Source organism: Neopelma chrysocephalum, unplaced genomic scaffold (genome assembly GCF_003984885.1).
Source record: "Neopelma chrysocephalum unplaced genomic scaffold, ASM398488v2 Primary Assembly neopelma1_97089, whole genome shotgun sequence".
NCBI classification, from domain to species: Eukaryota; Metazoa; Chordata; class Aves; order Passeriformes; family Pipridae; genus Neopelma; species Neopelma chrysocephalum.
In genome coordinates this window covers 16,688-28,038 of record NW_020925731.1, presented here as the reverse complement: position 1 = coordinate 28,038, position 11,351 = coordinate 16,688, and positions in this window count along the sequence as shown.

Below are 11,351 nucleotides of genomic sequence, written 5' to 3'. Positions count from 1 at the left end.
TTTAATTGATTAAAGGAATCTAGCACTGTAGTATTGAGTAGGAATAATCAGGGCATACAAAATAATTACACCAAGGAAGCCCTGTATTTTGCAATTTTAATCGCAGATGTTGCCTGGGTAATTCATTACTTTCTCATTCTTTCAATAAATTTGGTAAGAAACTTGCCTTTGTCTTACTGAGCCTTTTTTTCCAAGGGTGACAAATTTTCCTTGCCCAATGTTTCCTTCTTCCTCTTTCTAGAAGGCTTGTAGCAGGTTTGTTCATTGCATGTGTTCATGTATGTTTTGGTGTTTTCTTCTGTCCTTGCAGTTCAAAAGCAGCAATAATTGCTACTGAAACTAAACAATGGTTTGACTGGAAGGGACATAAAAACTCATGTGGTCCAAGTCCCTGGACACGGAGAGTGACATCTTCACTAATTCAGGCTGCTCAAAGTTCCTGATCTTGGTCAAATCCAGGGAGGGAACATCCTCTTCTCTGGCAGTTCTTGCCAGCCCCATTAGTAAGTATTTCTTCATTTTATCCAATAATAAAGCTCCCCTATTGCAGTTCAAAGCCATTGCCCCATGTTCTGCAACTACAGGCCTTGGTAAAACGTATCCCTGTGACTATCTTAGACCATGTTTTCATCTGCAGACACCTTGGAGAGTGCTCAGAGATGTCCCAGGAAGGGCTTTGGAGGTCTCAAACATATGATCACTCTACAGGGGCAAAGGAGTCATGGGTTCAGTGGTGTGCAGACAGAGGACAGCAGAGAAGAACCCTGAGAGTGCTTGAAGAGTCGCTTCAGAGAGGGTGGATGCGTTTGTCATAGCAGAAAAGAGCACGAGAAAGAAAGAATTAATGCCAAGTGCAGCTGGGGAGGTCCAGGCTGGCACAAGGAGAAAGAACTTCACTCCAAAGGCAGTGCTGTGCTGCAACACATCACCCAGGAGGAGTCTGGATGAGCCCAAGGCTTTGTGTGTCCAGGAAGAGCCAGGGAGGACGCAGAGATGTCAGTGCAGGAAGGTGCCAGCCAGGTGGGGCAGCCGGGGGGATGACGACAGCCTGCAGGGAAAGGGGCAGGGCATGGACACCGTAGGACAGCCTGGGCTGGAGAGGAGAGAGGGAGGGGGAGAAGCTGAAAGGCCCTGCCAGAGCCACCTTCTGCAGCCCTTTGGCCATGGCTGCTGTCTGTGGCCCTGATTCCAGGAGGAGACAAGTGGCCCTTGCAGCCCTGGGGCCTCATGGCCTCCTTGACCCTGCTCAGCAACCTGGCAGGTGCCACCCCATGGTCCTGCCCTTGGCATTGCACATCCCACATCCCAGTGCCCCAGCAAGAGCCCTGAGGAATGAGGCAGGGACAGGATGTCCCTTCCCAGGGGCTGGAGGTCAGGCCTTGGTCCTCTGGATTAAGGAAACAAGTCACTGTTTATTCAGCATCAGAGCCACCTTTCCCTTCCTTGTCCATCCTTGTCATCACTGTCTGCAGTTTTCTGCTCTAACTGGAACCTGGGGACACGTTCTCAGTTGTGTCCTTCAGTGAGACTCATTAGCACTACAAGAAACTTGAGTGTTTCAATCTCACTTTGACTTCTTGAAAAGTTGTTTGAACTTCCTCTCAGGGACTGAGTCTCATGTAAACAACGCCAAACCCCCTTGGGGGTCATAAAATGCCCGGGGCTGTTGATTTGCTGCTGAGCTGGGCCGGGCTCCTGGCACACAGGGAGCTCCTGGCAAGCAAGAAGAGCTTCAAAGAGACAGCTCTGCTGGTGAGCAGCTCCTCTGCACAGCCCAGCAGGGCTGAGGGCACTGCCAGGGCAGCTCAGGGACACCAGCAGGGCACACACAGAGCTTCCAGGGGCTCAGCACTGGCACGATGGCTGAGAGCTCCCTGCAGGAGGAATCTTGGCAGGGCTGCACACGGTGAGTCTGTGGCTGCAGGGCAGTGCAGGGGCAGCTCCTGGAGGCATCTCCTAAAGCTGACCCAGCCCCAGCTGATGGGATGGGTGAGCAGGGGGCTGTTTTGGGGCACTTTGGCAGAGCTGTGAAGCCGGGGGTGCATCCAGGGGTGCCCAGGGCTGTGGGGCAGAGCAGGGTCCTGCAGCCCAGGGCGCTGTGCTGGGCAGGGACTCTGCTGCCTGCCAGGGGCAGCTCTCAGCCGGCCCGGGGAGCTGCTCCCAGGGCTGGGGCACAAGGGCTGTGGGCAAGGAGAAACCCCTGGTAGGGCAGGGAAGGGCTCTTCACCTGTTTATAGTAGGCTGCAGGTTGTGAGGGCTGCTCACAGCTCCAGGTCATTACAGAGCATTTCTCAGAGGAGTTTTAAGAAAGCACAGCAAGTCATGGGATCCCTGAAAGTGAAGGATCCTGTTCTTTCCATCTTCAAATATGTGTTATCTGGGTGGGAAATTGGTCATAAAAATTAATATCACAGTTCAGGAGGAGGCACTGAAACTCCAAATCTATTCCTCTTGGAGGAGAAGAGACCAGGCAGTATCAGAAATCACAACACCTGTGCCTTACATGTAACTCTGGGACCCTTTTCCAGTCTCCTCAGGGTTGCTCTGAAGTTGCCATCAGAGCCTGCACAGCCAGAGATTCCCCCATGGCCCCAGGCCCCACAGCCCCCGCACTCTGCAGAGCAGCCCCCCCAGCTCGGGGGCTGTGGGGAGCACGGGCAGGGGGTGCAGGAAGGGCTGCTCAGGCCAGCACAGACGTGTTCCCCTGGGGAAAGGCTCTGTGGGGAGATGGGATGTGCCAGGAGAAGAGCAGGACACCCTGTGTGAGCAGAGGGGCCATGGAAAGAGGCTGCCCTGGCCCTGGGGCTGCAGGAGCTGCCTGAGCTGATGATGTGCTGAGCACTGCAGACACAGAGGGCTTGTCCCTGAGCTCCATGGCCTCCATGTCCTGCTGCAGGGCCAGACCTGACTGTGCTGCTCTGCTGGGCTGGGGCAGGGGCAGGGAGATGGGGGGACCAGGGAGGGGCTGGACTGGGCAGTGCCGGGGAGGGGAAAACCCCAATGTTGAGCTGAAGTGTGTGAGTGTGCAGGGTGGGGGCTCTGCAGGGCTGAGGGGCCTCCAGCCCCTGGCAGTGGCAGCAGGAGCCAGGCAGACACTGCCCCTGCTGCCAGGAACTGGGGGTGTGTGTGCAAGGGAAGGACTCCTGTCTCTGCACAGCCCTGGGGGTGTGAGCAGGGCAGGAGCCCAGCTCAGCTCTGGAGCCCTGTCAGAGCCCTGACACTTCTGGGGGTGACTCCAGGAACAGCCTTCACTGGTCCAGGGACATTCATCTCCCCAGCCTCACACACATCCACTGCAAATGGCCCTGTCTCCTCCATCACCCTCCTCTGCCTTTCTGGCCTGGCCCTTTCATTCCACACCAGCAAAGCAGCCTGGGCACCATCTCACCTGTGCACTCAGAGGGGTTCTGGGACCAGGACTGGTGCTATTCTCGAGAACATTTGTCCCCTTCCCCATGACACAAGGCACAGCTCACTGTTATGACAACACTGCCAGGGACACATACCTTGGAGAGACCTTAGACAGCAAAAATAGGGAGATGAAGAACAAAAGAAGCAAAATTAGAGACATGAAATGTGTTCAAAAAATTCAGCAGCTCCTCTGAGCAATATTTCTTCATTTGAATCATTGGTAGGAAATTTATTTTGATAAGTAGCTGTACAAAGCTGTTCATACGGTGAGTGAATCAGGTCATAGAATATGGGTTTGCTTTTCAGTGAAAAAAACCCTATGAAACAATTATAAAAATTTATAAAAATAAAAAAAAAAATAGCCCTTTAAATGTTGGACAGGAAGCCTTGAGCAATTACCAAGACTTCTGTTCTGCAGAGGTTTCCACTCTCTCCCAAAATCCACACTCGTGGCTTCAGGCCATGACTTCCCAGAGCAGTCCCAGGGCTGGCCACTACCCAGAGATGCCCTGGGGCAGCTCCAGTGCCCAAGTGGGACAAGTGCCCCAGGGTGTGTGGGAGCCCTTTGGAGCAGGAGCTGGTGAGCAGGAAGGGCCCAGCTGGGGAGGGGCAGGGAATCCCCCCCCCTCCAGCCCTGCTGCCCAGGCTGAGGAGGGTCCTCTCCAGCACAGCAGCACATCGTGTGCCCTTGGGGGCTGCGCTGCCAGGGCTGTTCCCAGGAACTGACTGGCCAAGGAGGACAGGTAGATGCTCAGGGGTCCTCAGGGTCATCACAGAGCTGAGCCCATCCAGATGAAAGACTTGGAGAGGTCAGGAGAACTGGGAAAATATGGATAGGATATTTACATGAGGGAAAGGAGATGGTCAACAGAGATGAAAGATTTTGATATGGTACAAAGATTTTCAGGTAATGCTGAGGGTGGTGAAACACTGAGTGTGAAAACATTCCTGATGGACCTTTACCATCTTTATAACCTCAAACCGCAACACTACGTAAAAGTGCTGCCCCTCCCATGGAAAGGAATCCACTGCTCTAATCCCAACCTCACCCTGATCTCAAACAAAAATCCCAAACCCATTATTCCAGACCCTTTTTTTCATCTAATGCCCACCCCAATCCCAAACCTGTATTTCCAGTATGAAAAGCCAAGCTTTAATCCTAACCCAGCCCAAAACCCTCTTCCCCAAACCATGAACCAGACACTGCCAGCAGAACAACAAACCTCCCAAAATTCTGCCTAATCCCAACCTTGAGCTCTAAACCCCAAGCCCTGACCATTAAGCACCCCCACAGCCCTTGGGAGCAGGGCAAGGACCTGCAGGGCCCCGAGCAGGCCCAGGGGGTTGGCAGAGGAATGGGAGGTGACCTGGATCTGCTCAGCTCTGCAGTGACCCCCAGGAGAAGGGCCTGGGCTCTGGGAGGGATGTCCTGTGGCACAGGGGCTCAGGATCCAAGGTAAGAAGGCCAAGTGCACATGGCAACAGCCAGAGCTGGTGCAGAGATATCAGGGAGGGTCTAGAAATGCTGCTGGGAGGGGGGTGGGAAAGCAGGAGGGGTGTGTGCAGCCTGCAAGGCCAGAGCAGCAGCAGGGCCAGGGCAGGACAGCCTGCAGGAGAGATGGCCAAGGGCTCTGGCAGGGCTGCAAGGCCCAAAGGCACCCAGGCCTTTGTCCCCTTGCCTCTGGCAGCTGCCTCTGCCACTCAGGCCACCACAAGACACTTGCCTTGCAGGTTCTGTACTTGGTTTCTGCCTCGGCCCTCCCTCAGCAGCCTGGCAGGGGTTGCCCAGTTTTGGGCCTTGGTTGTTCCTCCCCCTCCCATCCCACTGCCCCCAAACAGCCCTGAGCCAGCCGGGAGGGACAGGATCTGCTGGGCCAGGGCCTGGGGCTCAGGCCTTGGCCTTTGTGCTCCACAAAACCAAGGCAGGCTTTGCTCAGCATTGCAGGGGCCTGCCCAGAGCCTTTGTCTGCCTGCACTCCTGGCCTCCAAGGAGCTGCTCCAAGGAGTCCCTGGGGAGGCTTTGTCAGTGCCTGCCCTCAGTGGGGCCCAGCAATGCTTCAAGGGACTTGCAGTTTGGCTTCTGACTTCTTCAGCAGCTTCTTCAATCTTCTCTCAGTACCTCGGGATCATGGGCTGGGCTGCAAACACACCGTGGGGCTCATTAAAATGCAGAAATCCCTCATGACCTCTTTGTCTTCCTTTAATTGTCTTCAAGGCAATGTCAAAACAAGTCTTCAAAGTTTGTACTTTTATTTTTAATTCAATGATCAATATTTTTAAGTTCAGAGAAGAGGTGATAGAGGTGTTGTCTAAGTGATCTTGATGCTGAGTGTCTCCTCAGGAGATCCACACTGACCCTTGCTCCTCATCCCCCAACCTCACCAGTTCTGACATGGCCAATCTTGGACTGTCAGCTGATGCAACTCCAAACACACTGTGGGATCCATTAAAACATTGAAAAACAAATTATTTTCATTCCTTTAATTGTCTTCAAGTCTTCAAGACTTGAACAGCTAATTTGAGTTCTTTTGTAGTTTAGCTAAGCAGGAAGATTTTAAAGTGGAAGTCACGAAAAATATATATTTTTTGATGAAAGGGAATTATTTACACAGAGCCTTGGGATGCAAGAGGGTCAGGGTGCAAAGGATTTGGATCCAAAGACAAGGGGGCAAAAGAGATTATTAGCACTTAATCACTCACAAATTGAACAGTTGTAAAGTGATTCAACAGCATTTGCAACAATTTCCACAGTTGCTGAATTAGAGATTCACAAGAACAACATTCCCACCACAGTCAATTCACACCCACACCCAGGCAGAGATGTGTGTAAACATCAATAGCTGGCTGAGGAAAGATCCCTCTCCAAAATTCTTCATGTTGTCAGGGAAACACTCCCCCAAATACCTTTGTGTTTGCCAACAGACAAGGGTCACAGCTGGAGGAGTGTTTGATGAGGGGGATCAGAATTGTCCTGGGCATCAGCGAGGGTCTTTGGAGTGTTGCAAACTGGAGGGTTCCCGAGCTGGGAGAGGCTGCCAGAGGTGTCCCACTGAGAGGGAGGTGCTGGGGAGCTGCCAGGGCCTCCCTCAGCCCCGCTGGTTGTGGGCTCCCAAGGTGACTGGCTTTAGTTATCTGCTGAATTTCCATCCTGGTGTCAGGAATGACTGGAGTTCCCAAAATATTTGGGAATTGTATGCAAACTGTTCCATTTGGGTCACGATTCAGGCAGGGAATGTTCCAAGGCTTTCATGGGATGACTGATTATCCTGTGTTCCCCAGCTGTTACACTCTGGATTGTTCCTACCTGTGTCATCCAGAAGCACCTGGTCCAGTCCAGGGACACTTCCCCACACCCCTGGTACAGTCTGGACTGTAAGACCCCAGGCTTGAGCTACAAGCTCATGGAAGGGGTTTTACTTTGAAAAATAGAAAAGGCACCAAAAATTTCTACCCTCCAGATATTTGAAAAAGGCCTTCAGTTCTTTTAATACCTTGAGAGAAACCACAAGGGAGAAGACACTTCACATGTTTTCTCAGGAGGTAAAATAACACACTTTTACTGGCAAACTTTAGAAAATAAGTGAGCTTGGCAGGAAGTTATAGGGCAACATTCAACCAGAATAGAGCATTCCCCAAAGCATCGACTTATCACAAGGCAACCCATCCCAGTCAGCTGGATGGTTTATTGACAATGTGTCCTGAGGGACGGGACCTCCGATGCCATAGAAACCCCTCCCCCTGGATTAGGAAACCTTTGGAATTCACCAGGTGTTCCAGTGGAACATGAAAATGAACAGCAACTTTCCTAAAGCCAGGAACCAAGCAGAACAAAGCAAGGCCCCAGCAGGTGCAGAGCAAAGGTCCCTCCATCCCTCTGTGCCCTGTGGCCGCTGAGGCGGCAGCGCAGGCCCGAGGCGGTGCCGGGTCCCGGTGCAGCCGGGGCAGAGCGGCGGCTGCGCGAGCGGCAACCCCGGCGGTGAGTGCGGCAGCCCCGTGGCAGCGGCGGCTCCGGGCACAGACGCCGGCGGCAGCCGCTGTGGCGGCGGAGCAGCGACTCCGAGGCGCTGCAGGAGCGCTGGCTCCGCTTCCAGGCGCCGGCAGTGTCGGGAAGCCGGTGCCGGGCGGCTGCGGGGCAGCGCAGGCCAAAAGCGGCAGCGGCGGCAGCCTCGTGGCAGCGGCGGCTCCGGGCAGACACGGCCCCGCTCCAGCGCTGCCGCCTCAGCGGCGCTCAGGGGACGGCGCGGCGGCTCCGGGGGCAGCGGCCGGGGACTCCCTGTCGGGGCAGCCCCGGGCACCAAAGAGGACCAGGGCCCGGCGTGTTCTCAGCTCGGTTCTCTGCAGTTCTCACGGCATCTGAGCACAGGATGGGATGGGGAAATTGAGCTAAACCACAACAGGAGCTCATGGAACCGAGTGGCCACTGGGACACTGCAGGGCCTGCTGGAATCCAGGGGCCGGTGGGACACTGGGGAGTCTCTTGGATCCAAGGGAACCCTGGGATATTTTGGAACATTGTGAAATCATGGAGCCATTGTGACACTGCAGGGCCTCATGGAACCAAAGGAACCCTGAGAGGTTTTGAAACCTCAGGGAATTTAGGGACCGTTTCTGGCAGGATGCTCTGCTCTGGTAATACCTAAACAATGGTCAGAGAATGCAAACAATGCAAGCTCTCTGTGGTGAGTTACTGCTGGTGTCAAGGTGCTGTTTTTAATGTTGAATTATGCTAAACCCAAAATGCTTCATGGAACTTTAAACACACATACTGCTTTCTGAAGCAGGATTGGACAGATAAGCTGCTCCCTGGCCTGCAAATATGTCTGGCAGTCAAACCCTTTATAACTATAAAAGCCCCGTCCAACTGTCAGGTGGCAGATTCTTCCACAGACTTCCTTGAAGTGTGTGGAGCTTCTGCCATGAAGCAGGGACAGCTCTTCATGGTCACTGCCCAGGGGTTAAGTGAAAGAGAGAGAACTACCCCCTGTGGTTGTGGGATGAGTTACCTCAATCTCTGCTTCAGGATTGTTTCTTTTTGCTGGCTTTGATCCAATTGCTTTAATAGAATGACTTTGATAGACTGCACTGTCCTATCTTACACTACACTGCTGGAAGGTTCTTGCTTTTATACTGTGCAGGAAATAATTCTGATTGAGGTCCTTCATCTGTTCACTTGTCTGATCAATTGTCTGTTCATTTGTTATAATAAATAGTTCATTTTATAGAAATATTTCTGATTTGCCATCAAAAAACCTGCAGGACAAAGTGATTGAATCACACCTCTATAATTCCTTCAATTGGAACCAAACTCTGAGCCTGAGATTGGATCCAGCCACAGCCAGGCTCCTCTCTGAGAAGGAATTTAGAAAGCAAGGGGGTCCTTTGTGCACCTCGTAGCTCAACGAGACGGCTTCTGCCATCAACTTTGTCTAAGCCTTCCACCCCCCCAGCCCCAAGCCGTGACACATGGGCATGTCTTGTCCATGCAGTGCAAACATGGACTCCTGAGCAGGTCATTGGATGTCCCTCCTTGGAGGGAAGAACAAGCCCAATGGCCTGGGGTGAGAGGCCAGTGCTGGGAGCGGCGCTGGCCGTGCCAGGGCACTGCTGGGTGCCCCCACCCTGAGCACTCCCACCCTTCTGCTGTTCTCTGCTGTTTTCCTCTGCAGGGCATTGTGTTGGGCACATCCTGGAGAGCAAAGTGGAAAGCAGATGGAAGCTTGGAGGCCCTGGCCTGAGGAGATGGCCCTGCAGGATGGCAGTGCTGCTGCAGAGGTCAGCTCTGTGCCAGCAGTGCCCGTGGCTGTCCCTGCCTGCAGTCCCTGGACAGTCCTGCAGCAGGACTGGGACCGACTGCCAGAGCACTGAGGCCTCCAACAACACAGGGCTCTGCAGGACAGTGTGGAAGGGAAGGGAGAGGAGGCCCCGCAGGAGAAGGGCTGCTGCTCCCTGGCAGTGCTGCTCTGCTGGGACTCTTTTCTGGCCCAGCTCTGCACAGAGGCCCCGACCCTTCAGCTGCAGAGAAGTCAGAGAGGAAAGGTGTCAGGCAAACAGGTCAATGCAGAGTTCTTTATTTGGTACTTAAGCAGATAGTGAGTATAATTGCCAATTTGTACAGCCTGTGGGCAAGGCTAGGAAGGCAAACACTGAATTGAAAATGGTGTTTCTATATATATAAATATATGTATATATTTTTATATATATATTTACAGATATAAAGATTTTTTGGTGTGAACAAATTCTCACAAAAATAACAACCCTACCAGGAGTAAAAGATAGAGAAGATATGATGGGTCTTTAGTGAAGTCCATAACAGGATTGGCCTTTAATGGGGTACATAACATGCAGAAGAAGGAGAGTTTATTGCTTCTGAAAAAAACCCAGTTATCAGTTTCCTCAGGGCATCCTTGAGCTCCTGGTTCCTGAGGCTGTAGATGAAGGGGTTCAGTGCTGGAGGAACCACCGAGTACATAAGTGACACAATAAGATCCAGGGATGGGGAGGAGATGGAGGGGGTCTTCAAGTAGGCAAAGAATGAGGTGCTGATAAACAGAGAGACCACAGCCAGGTGAGGGAGGCAGGTGGAAAAGGCTTTGTGCCATCCCTGCTCAGAGGGGATCCTCAGCACAGCCCTGAAGATCTGCACATAGGAGATAACAATGAAAACAAAACAACCAAACATTAAACAGGCAATAACCATAGTAAGCCCTATTTCCCTGAGGTAGCCTGAGTGTGAGCAGGAGAGCTTGAGGATGTGTGGGAGTTCACAGAAGAACTGGCCCAGGGCATTGCCCTGGCACAGGGGCAGGGAAAATGTATTGGCTGTGTGCAGCAGAGAATAGAGAAAGCCAGTGGCCCAGGCAGCTGCTGCCATGTGGGCACAAGCTCTGCTGCCCAGGAGGGTCCCGTAGTGCAGGGGTTTGCAGATGGCAACGTAGCGGTCGTAGCACATGATGGTGAGGAGGGAAAACTCTGCTTCAAGAAAGACGACAAGCGGAAGGCCTGTGTAACACATCCCATGTAGGAGATGGTTGTGGTCTCCCAGAGGGAATTGTGCATGGCTTTGGGGACAGTGGTGCAGATGCAGCCCAGGTCTGTGAGGGAGAGGTTGAGCAGGAAGAAGCCCATAGGGGTGTGCAGGTGGTGGTCACAGGCTACGGCGCTGAGGATGAGGCTGTTGGCCAGGAGGGCAGCCAGAGAGATGCCCAGGAAGAGCCAGAAGTGCAGGAGCTGCAGCTCCCGCCTGTCTGCAAATGCCAGGAGGAGGAACTGGGGCATGGAGCTCCTGTTAGACATTTACTGCCTCTGGGTATTTGTTTCCAACACAGGAGAAGAAGACAGTAAGAGGCCAGTTAGCGTGGACTTATCTAAACAAAGTCAAATCTGTATTCTACAGACACTCCCCATGTCACACACAGACTGCCTTTTGATTTCCTAGGAGATCTTCCTTCAGCTCCAGTGCTGGGTCCCTAGTGAACAGCATTTTCACTGTCATAGCATCACTCTGCTTCTGTACAGGGGTTTCACATAACAAGGAGATGTTTAGAGACAGGTTTCCAACCTGGTGGGGAATTCACAGTTTGGAAGGAAACCTCAGGGAGACAGCCAAATGTCCTTATGATGGCATTTGATTTAAGGGGACTCAGCTCCTTCCCCAGCACCACAGGCTGCACTGGTAGGGGTCATATTCCATTTGCAGGTGCAAAAAGGACAGCTCAGACTAGTCCTGATGGGCCTAGCAGAGGTGATGCTGGTGCTGCCCACCGGCAGAGCAGTGGCTGAAAGCACATTAGGAAGCTCAGACAGACCTACTGAGCACTCGCAGTTCACATGTCTCAGGGACTTGTCAAAACTAATACTTTCTTAATGATTTATTCCTCCCATTCCTCAAGAGTAGGAAACTGGAAGCACAATCTCAGGAAATTTCTTTAACTTTATAAAAA